This window comes from Oncorhynchus tshawytscha, linkage group LG15, assembly GCF_018296145.1.
Source record: "Oncorhynchus tshawytscha isolate Ot180627B linkage group LG15, Otsh_v2.0, whole genome shotgun sequence".
NCBI lineage: Eukaryota > Metazoa > Chordata > Actinopteri > Salmoniformes > Salmonidae > Oncorhynchus > Oncorhynchus tshawytscha.
The window spans coordinates 37,745,327-37,758,488 of NC_056443.1; the positions used below are offsets into that span (position 1 = coordinate 37,745,327).

A 13,162-nucleotide genomic window follows, 5' to 3' on the forward strand; every position below is an offset into this window, starting at 1 on the left:
TATGTGACCCTCTGGGGTCATCTCTGGGGTCATCTCTGGGGGTCATCTCTGGGGTCATCTCTGGGGTCACTTCTGGGGTCATCTCTGGGGTCACTTCTGGGGTCATCTCTGGGGTCACTTAAACGCTTTCATACATGTGTTACCATATGTGACCCTCTGGGGTCATCTCTGGGGTCATCTCTGGGGTCATCTCTGGGGTCATCTCTGGGGTCATCTCTGGGGTCATCTCTGGGGTCACTTCTGGGGTCATCTCTGGGGTCACTTCTGAGGTCATCTCTGGAGTCATCTCTGAGGTCACTTCTGAGGTCATCTTGTGTGATGTATGTGTGATGTATTCTATTCAGGATCCGAGAGGGTATCACCAACAGCCCTCCCAGACCCAGCTTTCTCACTATGATGATGATGGAGGTACACCTATTATTGATTCATTGATTGACGGACGGATTGAGTGATTGATCGGTCTATTTATTTATTCAATGATTAACACTTACACCGTATCACAATCACCCAACAACAAGACAACTTTACACGTGTAAAATACAACGACGCAACATTCTGATCAAAATATTTATTTCTGTATTTAAAAAAAATGTTTATTCACTATATAGGTGGACCAGTTTGTGATGACGGCCATCACAGGTGACGTGTTGGCAGCGGAAGACGCAGAGTCCGCCTCTGATGACCTCATCTTCAACATCCTCACTACATTGGCTCCAGACCAAGGTGACATCATCAGCACGGACGACCAGAACCAGCCAATCGCGTCGTTCCGTCAGCGGGACGTCAAAGACCTGAAGATCGCCTACAGACCTCCAGCAGAGGTGAGTCTTTGAGTATTTGTATATTGTGTTAATTTTCCCAATTACATTATTTATGACGTATCTTTGGAGTGACCAAAGTATTTCAAATTTGTCAAATATAAATAAGAACATAGTGTAAATAAAGTCATTGTTGCCCCAGGATTCTGGTCGTCCCTCTGAGAGGATCGTCCATGTAGAGATGGAGGTCGTGGATTCAGACGGGGTCGCTTCAGAACGGTTCTCCTTCATGATAGTAGTCAAACCCATGAACACACTGGCTCCTGTAGTCACCATCAATACTGGACAGGTACAAACAACGCATGCACACACACACACACACACACACACAGAGAGACACACACACACACACACAAATCAAATCAAATCAAATGTATTTATATAGCCCTTCGTACATCAGCTGATATCTCAAAGTGCTGTATAGAAACCCAGCCTAAAACCCCAAACAGCAAGCAATGCAGGTGTAGAAGCACGGTGGCTAGGAAAAACTCCCTAGAAAGGCCAAAACCTAGGAAGAAACCTAGAGAGGAACCAGGCTATGTGGGGTGGCCAGTCCTCTTCTGGCTGTGCCGGGTGGAGATTATAACAGAACATGGCCAAGATGTTCAAATGTTCATAAATGATCAGCATGTTCGAATAATAAGAAGGCAGAACAGTTGAAACTGGAGCAGCAGCACGGCCAGGTGGACTGGGGACAGCAAGGAGTCATCATGTCAGGTAATCCTGGGGCATGGTCCTAGGGCTCAGGTCCTCCTCCGAGAGAAGGAGAGAATTAGAGAACGCACACTTAGATTCACACAGGACACCGAATAGGACAGGAGAAGTACTCCAGATATAACAAACTGACCCTAGCCCCCCGACACATAAACTACTGCAGCATAAATACTGGAGGCTGAGACAGGAGGGGTCAGGAGACACTGTGGACCCATCCGAGGACACCCCCGGACAGGGCCAAACAGGAAGGATATAACCCCACCCACTTTGCCAAAGCACAGCCCCCACACCACTAGAGGGATATCTTCAACCACTAACTTACCATCCTGAGACAGGGCCGAGTATAGCCCACAAAGATCTCCGCCATGGCACAACCCTGGGGGGGGCGCCAACCCAGACAGGATGACCACATCAGTGAATCAACCCACTCAGGTGACGCACCCTTCCAGGGACGGCATGAGAGAGCCCCAGTAAGCCAATGACTCAGCCCCTGTAATAGGGTTAGAGGCAGAGAATCCCAGTGGAAAGAGGGGAACCGGCCAGGCAGAGACAGCAAGGGCGGTTCGTTGCTCCAGAGCCTTTCCGTTCACCTTCCCACTCCTGGGCCAGACTACACTCAATCATATGACCCACTGAAGAGATGAGTCTTCAGTAAAGACTTAAAGGTTGAGACCGAGTTTGCGTCTCTGACATGGGTAGGCAGACCGTTCCATAAAAATGGAGCTCTATAGCAGAAAGCCCTGCCTCTAGCTGTTTGCTTAGAAATTCTAGGGACAATTAGGAGGCCTGCGTCTTGTGACCGTAGCGTACGTGTAGGTATGTACGGCAGGACCAAATCAGAGAGATAGGTAGGAGCAAGCCCATGTAATGCTTTGTAGGTTAGCAGTAAAACCTTGAAATCAGCCCTTGCTTTGACAGGAAGCCAGTGTAGAGAGGCTAGCACTGGAGTAATATGATAAAATTTTTTGGTTCTAGTCAGGATTCTAGCATTTAGCACCAACTGAAGTTTATTTAGTGCTTTATCCGGGTAGCCGGAAAGTAGAGCATTGCAGTAGTCTAACATAGAAGTGACAAAAGCATGGATGAATTTTTCTGCATCATTTTTGGACAGAAAGTTTCTGATTTTTGCAATGTTACGTAGATGGAAAAAAGCTGTCCTTGAAATGGTCTTGATATGTTCTTCAAAAGAGAGATCAGGGTCCAGAGTAATGCCGAGGTCCTTCACAGTTTTATTTGAGACGACTGTACAACCATTAAGATTAATTGTCAGATTCAACAGAAGATCTCTTTGTTTCTTGGGACCTAGAACAAGCATCTCTGTTTTGTCCGAGTTTAAAAGTAGAAAGTTTGCAGCCATCCACTTCCTTATGTCTGAAACACATGCTTCTAGCAAGGGCAATTTTGGGGCTTCACCATGTTTCATTGAAATGTACAGCTGTGTGTCATCCGCATAGCAGTGAAAGTTTACATTATGTTTTCGAATAACATCCCCAAGAGGTAAAATATATAGTGAAAACAATAGTGGTCCTAAAACGGAACCTTGAGGAACACCGAAATTTACAGTTGATTTGTCAGAGGACAAACCATTCACAGAGACAAACTGATATCTTTCCGACAGATAAGATCTAAACCAGGCCAGAACTTGTCCGTGTAGACCAATTTGGGTTTCCAATCTCTCCAAAAGAATGTGGTGATCGATGGTATCAAAAGCAGCACTAAGGTCTAGGAGCACGAGGACAGATGCAGAGCCTCGGTCCGATGCCATTAAAATGTCATTTACCACCTTCACAAGTGCCGTCTCAGTGCTATGATGGGGTCTAAAACCAGACTGAAGCATTTCGTATACATTGTTTGTCTTCAGGAAGGCAGTAAGTTGCTGCGCAACAGCCTTTTCTAAAATTTTTGAGAGGAATGGAAGATTCGATATAGGCCGATAGTTTTTATATTTTCTGGATCAAGGTTTGGCTTTTTCAAGAGAGGCTTTATTACTGCCACTTTTAGTGAGTTTGGTACACATCCGGTGGATAGAGAGCCGTTTATTATGTTCAACATAGGAGGGCCAAGCACAGGAAGCAGCTCTTTCAGTAGTTTAGTTGGAATAGGGTCCAGTATGCAGCTTGAAGGTTTAGAGGCCATGATTATTTTCATAATTGTGTCAAGGGATATATTACTAAAACACTTGAGCGTCTCTCTTGATCCTAGGTCCTGGGAGAGTTGTGCAGACTCAGGACAACTGAGCTTTGAAGGAATACGCAGATTTAAAGAGGAGTCCGTAATTTGCTTTCTAATGATCATGATCTTTTCCTCAAAGAAGTTCATGAATTTATCACTGCTAAAGTGAAAGTCATCCTCTCTTGGGGAATGTTGCTTTTAGTTAGCTTTGCGACAGTATCAAAAGGAATTTCGGATTGTTCTTATTTTCCTTAATTAAGTTTGAAAAATAGGATGATCGAGCAGCAGTAAGGGCTCTTCGGTACTGCACGGTACTGTCTTTCCAAGCTAGTCGGAAGACTTCCAGTTTGGTGTGGCGCCATTTCCGTTCCAATTTTCTGGAAGCTTGCTTCAGAGCTCGGGTATTTTCTGTGTACCAGGGAGCTAGTTTCTTATGAGAAATGTTTTTAGTTTTTAGGGGTGCAACTGCATCTAGGGTATTGCGCAAGGTTAAATTGAGTTCCTCAGTTAGGTGGTTAACTGATTTTTGTCCTCTGGCGTCCTTGGGTAGACAGAGGGAATCTGGAAGGACATCAAGGAATCTTTGTGTAGTCTGTGAATTTATAGCACGACTTTTGATGTTCCTTGGTTGGGGTCTGAGCAGATTATTTGTTGCAATTGCAAAACGTAATAAAATGGTGGTCCGATAGTCCAGGATTATGAGGAAAAACATTAAGATCCACAACATTTATTCCATGGGACAAAACTAGGTCCAGCGTATGACTGTGACAGTGAGTGGGTACAGAGACATGTTGGACAAAACCCACTGAGTCGATGATGGTTCCGAAAGCCTTTTGGAGTGGGTCTGTGGACTTTTTCATGTGAATATTAAAGTCACCAAAGATTAGAATATTATCTGCTATGACTACAAGGTCCGATAGGAATTCAGGGAACTCATTGAGGAACGCTGTATGTGGCCCAGGAGGCCTGTAAACAGTAGCTATAAAAAGTGATTGAGTTGGCTGCATAGATTTCATGACTAGAAGCTCAAAAGACGAAAACGTCATTTTTTTTTTTGCAAATTGAAATTTGCTATCGTAAATGTTAGCAACACCTCCGCCTTTGCGGGATGCACGGGGGTATGGTCACTAGTGTAGCCAGGAGGTGAGGCCTCATTTAACACAGTAAATTCATCAGGCTTAAGCCATGTTTCAGTCAGGCCAATCACATCAAGATTATGATCAGTGATTAGTTCATTGACTATAATTGCCTTTGAAGTAAGGGATCTAACATTAAGTAGCCCTATTTTGAGATATGAGGTATCATGATCTCTTTCAATACTGACTGGAATGGAGGTGGTCTTTATCCTAGTGAGATTGCTAAGGCGAACGCCGCCATGTTTAGTTTTGCCCAACCCACGTCGAGGCACAGACACGGTCTCAATGGTGATAGCTGAGCTGACTACACTGACTATGCTAGTGGCAGACTCCGCTATGCTGGCAGGCTGGCTAACAGCCTGCTGCCTGGCCTGCACCCTATTTCATTGTGGAGCTAGAGGAGTTAGAGCCCTGTCTATGTTGGTAGATAAGATGAGAGCACCCCTCCAGCTAGGATGGAGTCCGTCACTCCTCAGCAGGTCAGGCTTGGTCCTGTTTGTGGGTGAGTCCCAGAAAGAGGGCCAATTATCTACAAATTCTATCTTTTGGGAGGGGCAGAAAACAGTTTTCAACCAGCGATTGAGTTGAGAGACTCTGCTGTAGAGCTCATCACTCCCCCTAACTGGGAGGGGGCCAGAGACAATTACTCGATGCCGACACATCTTTCTAGCTGATTTACACGCAGAAGCTATGTTGCGCTTGGTGATCTCTGACTGTTTCATCCTAACATCGTTGGTGCCGACGTGGATAACAATATCTCTATACTCTCTACACTTGCCAGTTTTAGCTTTAGCCAGCACCATCTTCAGATTAGCCTTAACGTCGGTAGCCCTGCCCCCCTGGTGAACAGTGTATGATCGCTGGATGATTCGTTTGAAGTCTAATACTGCGGATAATGGAGTCGCCAATGACTAGAGTTTTCAATTTGTCAGAGCTAGTGGTGGGAAGCTTCGAGAGAGAGAGACACACACACACACACACACACGCACACACACACACACACGCACACACACACGCACACACACACACGTACACACACACACACATGCGCCATCAAATTGTGTAATTGTCCAGAAAGTATTCAGACCCCTTGACTTTTTCCACGTTGTGTTACTTTAAAACCTTGTTCTAAAATATTCAGCAATCAACACACAATACCCCATAATGTATCAATGTATAAAACAATACCCCATAATGTATCAATGTATAAAACAATACCCCATAATGTATCAATGTATAAAACAATACCCCATAATGTATCAATGTATAAAACAATACCCCATAATGTATCAATGTATAAAACAATACCCCATAATGTATCAATGTATAAAACAATACCCCATAATGTATCAATGTATAAAACAATACCCCATAATGTATCAATGTATAAAACAATACCCCATAATGTATCAATGTATAAAACAACACCCCATAATGTATCAATGTATAAAACAATACCCCATAATGTATCAATGTATAAAACAACACCCCATAATGTATCAATGTATAAAACAATACCCCATAATGTATCAATGTATAAAACAATACCTCATAATGTATCAATGTATAAAACAATACCCCATAATGTATCAATGTATAAAACAATACCCCATAATGTATCAATGTATAAAACAATACCTCATAATGTATCAATGTATAAAACAATACCTCATAATGTATCAATGTATAAAACAATACCCCATAATGTATCAATGTATAAAACAACACCCCATAATGTATCAATGTATAAAACAATACCCCATAATGTATCAATGTATAAAACAATACCCCATAATGTATCAGTGTATAAAAAAATACACATGAAACACCTTATTTACACAAGTATTCAGACCCTTTGCTATGAGACTCAAAATTGAGCTCAGGTTCATCCTGTTTTCATTGATCATATTTGAGATGCTTCTACAACTTGTGGTAAATTCAATTGATTGGATATGATTTGGAAAGGCACACACCTGTCTATATAAAGGTCACACAGTTGACAGCGCATGTCAGAGCAAAAACCAAGCCAGGTCGAAGGAACTGTCCGTAGAGCTCCGAGACAGGATTGTGTCGAGGCACAGATCTGGGGAAGGGTGACAAAAAATGTCTGCAGCATTGAAGGTCCCCAAGAACCCAGTGGCCTCCATCACTCTTAAATGGAAGAAGTTTGGAACCACCAAGACTCTTCCTAGAGCTGGCCGCCTGGCCAAACTGAGCAATCGGGAGAGAAGGGCCTTGGTCAGGAGGTGACCAAGAACGCGTTGGTCACTCTGACAGAGCTCCAGAGTACCTTTGTGGAGATAGGAAACCTTTCAGAAGGACAACCATCTCTGCAGCACTCCACCACTCAGATTTTTATGGTAGAGAGGCCAGACGGAAGCCACTCCTCAGTAAAAGGCACATGACAGCAAGCTTGGAGTTTGCCAAAAGGCACCTAAAGACTCTCAGACCATGAGAAACAAGAGTCTCTGCTCTGATGAAACCAAGATTAAACTCTTTGGCCTGAATGCCAAGCGTCACGTCTGGAGGAAACCTGGCACCATCCCTACAGCCAAGACAATGCAGGAGTGGCTTCGGAACAAGTCTCTGAATGTCCTTGAGTGGCCCAGCCAGAGCTCGGACTTTAACTCAATCAAACATCTCTGGAGAGACCTGTGCATCAACGCTCCCCATTCAACCTGACAGAGCTTGAGAGGATCTGCAGAGAAGAATGGGAGAAACTCTCCAAATACAGGTGTGCCAAGCTTTTATAAATGAGCAAAAATATAACAATAAATGTGTTTGGAGTATTGTGCTTAGATTGATGAGGGGAAAAAACAAATTCATACATTTTTAGAATAAGGCTGTAACATCACAAAATGTGGAAAAAGTCAAGGGGTCTGAATACTTTCCAAAGGTACATAATGTCTTATGAGGCCTCTGCCTTTCTCTCTCTCTGTCCTTCCCAGATGCTGTTTAAGGGCCAGTCCAGACCGCTGTCGTCCAACCATAACCTCCGAATCAGCGACGAAGACAACCTGTCAGACGTCAGGATCACCGTCCTCCGAGGATGTAAACACGGCGTCCTGACAGTCCTCGGGTCGCCTCTCGGGTCACCGCGGCAACGGGAGTTCTTTACGCCGGCGCAACTCGACAGCGGAGTGGTTGTCTACGAACACGACGGTTCAAACGTTCTCCGATAACATCCTGTTCCGCATGACGGACGGGCAACTCGACGTCGACTTCCTGTTCCCAGTGACGATTGTCGCCATGGACGACGAGGCTCCGGTCATCAATGTCAACACCGGGTTGATCCTGTCCCGGAAGGAGACCAAGATGATATCATCGGTGGTTCTAAGTGCGACGGATGTTGATTCCGAAGTCTCGACAGTGAAGTTTGTCCTCGTGGCGCCGTTCTCGACCATCGGACAGGTGAGTTCCTTGATTCTTAATGTACGTTGCCTTCATTATTATATTTATTTATTATTTTTGTCTTTGTGATTCTTCTTTTATGAAATGCATTGTATTATAGGTGTTTCTCAGACAATCACACCCACCTGTGGACCTCACCGGATGGACATTCAACACCACCGAGCGAGTCTACGAATGCGTCGTCACCGAATGGCTCCAACGAGATGTAACAGAGGGTAGGGTGTTCTACCAACACACCGGACCTCAACTCACCTCCACCTTCACTGACCAATTAGTGTTCCGTTGCCAGGACGACAACGTCCCTCCCAACCAATCAGGCGACAACATGTTCCTCGTCGGAATCCACCCGGTCGACGACCTCGCACCGGAACCCTTCCCCGGTTCCACTCTAGTCCTGACCGTCAACGAGTACCAACTCACTCCGATACTGAAGACGTGTTTACATTTCACAGATGTAGACTCTGACGACAGAGACCTGAGGTATATTATCGTTATCCCACCCACTAACACAGACCAGAACGACCCAACACCACTGGGCCATATCGTCCTGACTGACAACCCTAATGTTGTTGTCACTGAGTTCACCCAGGCACAGGTCAACCACCTCAAAGTAGCCTATAAGCCACCAGATCTGGAGTTGGGACCCACACCTAGAGTGGTCCAGTTCACCTTTATTGTGAAAGATCCAGCAGGACACTCTGTAGATGGAGTCTTTACTATCAACCTGCAACCAGTGGATAACAAACCCCCAGTCACCAAAACTGGTGTCGACCTCAACGTCAATGTAAAGAATACGTATGTGTTCACTAAGGATGTGTTGGATGCTACAGATCAGGATACGAGTGCTGATAATATCACGTTCATCGTGACCCAGGTTCCAAAGTTTGGCGTTCTGAGATGTGTTGGTTTAGATCTGTCCGTATGGAACTATTTCACCCTAGCAGACATCCACAGGGGTGTGGTAGTGTACATTCACCGGGGTAACGGTCCAGGGAGTGATGTCGTAAAAGTAGACGTTAGCGATGGATACCACAAGGTTCACGTGACGATCAGAATCAACGTTGTTACTCCGGCTGTCGTGGCAACGCCACCGACGGCCCCTCCAACACCGCGTGAACTCCATATAATCATAGAGGTAAACGAGAACGGACAGATTCAAATCACAGGAGACAAAGTCCAGGTCAGCGGCAGGATGCACGTTGATGACCTCACCTTTCTCATCGAACAACCTCCTCGCTTCGGGGTCGTCCAGGTGCAGGGCGTTCCCTCTGATAGGCTGACGCTGCGTGACTTCATCGACGGCCAGGTGACCTATGTCCACACCAGTGGCGAGGTTGGACCTGGGAAACACAACGACACCTTCACGCTCACTGTGATTGGTCCGTGGATCTCCGGGGGCAACCGGGTCATTCAGAAGGTCAAAGTGCAGGTGTCGATACTTCCTGTTGACAGCGTTCCACCCATAATCAGTGTCGGGGATCTGTTAAAGGTCACGGAAGGAGAGAAGAAGGTGGTAACAGTAGAGAACATCAGAGTAGAGGACTCTGACACTGACGTTGACGTTGTTCTCTGTACCATCCTGGTCCAGCCGACAGTCGGATACTTAGAGATCACCTCAGCCAGTCCTGGCTCGGAGAAGTCCAGAGCGGGAATCGCTGTGACGGCGTTCCACTACCGAGACGTTCGTCTCGGGAATGTCGTCTACGTTCAGAGTATACATAAAGGAACGGAACCCGTCGAGGATAGGACGACACTCCAGTGTTCAGACGGTATCAACCAATCAGAGATGAACATTTTGACCTTTGTGATCTTCCCAGACAATGATGAGGAGCCTCAGGTGTTCACGCGAGAGTTCGTGGTCATGGAAGGGATGAGCCTCGCGGTCGACGTTCCAATCCTCAATGTGGTCGACCTCGACGTTCCGGGCGATGTTTTGGAATTCGAGGTCGTGGTTCCTCCAAAACACGGGAAGATCGTCCAGCACCTGGCGACAGGGACCGTTATCGTTGTGACGTTCACCTTGGATCAGATCCGAACCGGTTCCACCATCGTCTACGAACACGATGGTTCTGAGACGAGACACGACAACTTCTCGGTGAAAGTAACGGACGGGAAACACGTCGTAGAGAATGAGGTCATCGTCACGGTGATACCAGTCGACGACGAGACCCTCGCCTGGCGATCAACACTGGGCTGGAGGTGGAGTTCAGGGAATGGAAAGTCATCACCAATAAGATCCTCAAAGCCACCGATCTGGACTCAGAGGACGGGACTCTGATGTTTATCATCCGCAGGGATCCGGAGCAGGGCTGCCTGCAACGTCTGGTGTCTCCAACTTCATATCAAGGTCTACTGTCTTACCTTTTTTCCAAACATTTTATTTTATATTGTCAATAGTTGACAGTAACCAACATTTAGATCAACAACAACATAAAACATACAACACACAATTCAAATGTACGTACAATATTCAACTGTATTAGCAAAGTCAATTACAGTTATAATTGGAAGTGAAAATAATAGCAATGTCAAGGTGTTCTGAAAGTAAACCATGTTAGAGTAGGAAGATCGGAAGAAAATAGTAATTTACTCTACTGATTACTCTTGGCCTGCATTCCAAATGCTGTCCCCTATCTAGTGCACTACCCTTGACCATTTCAGACCCAGACCTATCCTAAACTAATCAAATCCTAAACCTAACCTAACTAATCTAGTACCAGGGCCCATTTCAGACCCAGACCTATCCTAAACTAATCAAATCCTAAACCTAAACTAACTAATCTAGTACCAGGGCCCATTTCAGACCCAGACCTATCCTAAACTAATCAAATCCTAAACCTAACCTAACTAATCTAGTACCAGGGCCCATTTCAGACCCAGACCTATCCTAATCTAATCAAATCCTAAACCTAGCCTAACTAATCTAGTACCAGGGCCCATTTCAGACCCAGACCTATCCTAATCTAATCAAATCCTAAACCTAACCTAACTAATCTAGTACCAGGGCCCATTTCAGACCCAGACCTATCCTAATCTAATCAAATCCTAAACCTAACCTAACTAATCTAGTACCAGGGCCCATTTCAGACCCAGACCTATCCTAATCTAATCAAATCCTAAACCTAACCTAACTAATCTAGTACCAGGGCCCATTTCAGACCCAGACCTATCCTAATCTAATCAAAATCTAAACCTAGCCTAACTAATCTAGTACCAGGGCCCATTTCAGACCCAGACCTATCCTAATCTAATCAAATCCTAAACCTAACCTAACTAATCTAGTACCAGGGCCCATTTCAGACCCAGACCTATCCTAATCTAATCAAATCCTAAACCTAACCTAACTAATCTAGTACCAGGGCCCATTTCAGACCCAGACCTATCCTAAACTAATCAAATCCTAAACCTAGCCTAACTAATCTAGTACCAGGGCCCATTTCAGACCCAGACCTATCCAGCCTTGTTTTTTACACTTCTTACTTCCCTTCCTCAGGTGTAGTCGCTTCACGTAAGGTTTTATTAAACATGACGGTGGGTATGAACTTTACCCAGGACGACCTCGACTCTGGTCTGATCCGCTACATTCACACTGGGCTCGGAGGAGTTCGTGACCTCGTCAAGTTCGACGTCACCGACGGCGTGAACCCTTTAATCGACCGGTACTTCTACGTGACAGTCGGGGGGGTGGACGCGGTGTTCCCGGTTGTCGTGGTGAATAGGGGCGTGTCGTTAAAAGAGGGGGACGGGCGCTCCTCACCACAGACCTCCTCAGCACCTCCGACCTCAACTCCCCGACGAGCGCCTGACCTTTACCCTGACCCGTGACCCTGCCAGAGGTCGTTTAGAGGTCACGGACCGGCCCGGCGTCGCCGTCACGACGTTTACACAGCTCCAGTTGGCGGGGAGTAAGGTGTTCTATGTTCACACGGCGGAGGACGAGGCCAGGATGGACAGCTTCCAGTTCCAGGTTGGTCAGAGGAGTGTGGGTGGGTGTGGGTGTGGGAGTGTGGGTGTGGGAGTGTGGGTGTGGGTGTGGGTGGTTGTGGGTGTGTGGGTGTGGGTGTGTGGGTGTTGGTGGGTGGGTGTGGGTGGTTGTGGGTGTGTGTGGTTGGGTGGGTGTGTGTGGTTGGGTGTGGGTGTATGTGTGGGTGTGTGGGTGTGGGTGGATGGGTGGGTGTGGGTGTGGGTGTGTGGGTGTTGGTGGGTGGTTGTGGGTGTGTGGGTGTGGGTGTGTGGGTGTTGGTGGGTGGTTGTGGGTGTGTGGGTGTGTGGGTGTGGGTGGGTGTGTGTGGGTGTGGGTGTGGGTGTGTGTGGTTGGGTGGGTGTGTGTGGTTGGGTGTGGGTGTATGTCAAATCAAATCAAATCAAATTTTATTTGTCACATACACATGGATAGCAGATGTTAATGCGAGTGTAGCGAAATGCTTGTGCTTCTAGTTCCGACAATGCAGTAATAACGAACAAGTAATCTAACTAACAATTCAAAAAACTACTGTCTTATACACAGTGTAAGGGGATAAAGAATATGTACATAAGGATATATGAATGAGTGATGGTACAGAGCAGCATAGGCAAGATACAGTAGATGATATCGAGTACAGTATATACATATGAGATGAGTATGTAAACCAAGTGGCATAGTTAAAGTGGCTAGTGATACATGTATTACATAAGGATGCAGTCGATGATATAGAGTACAGTATCTACGTATGCATATGAGATGAATAATGTAGGGTAAGTAACATTATATAAGGTAGCATTGTTTAAAGTGGCTAGTGATATATTTACATCATTTCCCATCAATTCCCATTATTAAAGTGGCTGGAGTTGAGTCAGTGTCAGTGTCAGTGTGTTGGCAGTAGCCACTCAATGTTAGTGGTGGCTGTTTAACAGTCTGATGGCCTTGAGATA

The 13,162-nt window shown here is 45.8% G+C and overlaps 1 pseudogene; it reads left to right on the forward strand.

The window, feature by feature from the left end:
• LOC121838764 overlaps positions 1-13,162 on the forward strand; it is a 73,246-nt pseudogene that overhangs the window by 3,427 nt on the left and 56,657 nt on the right.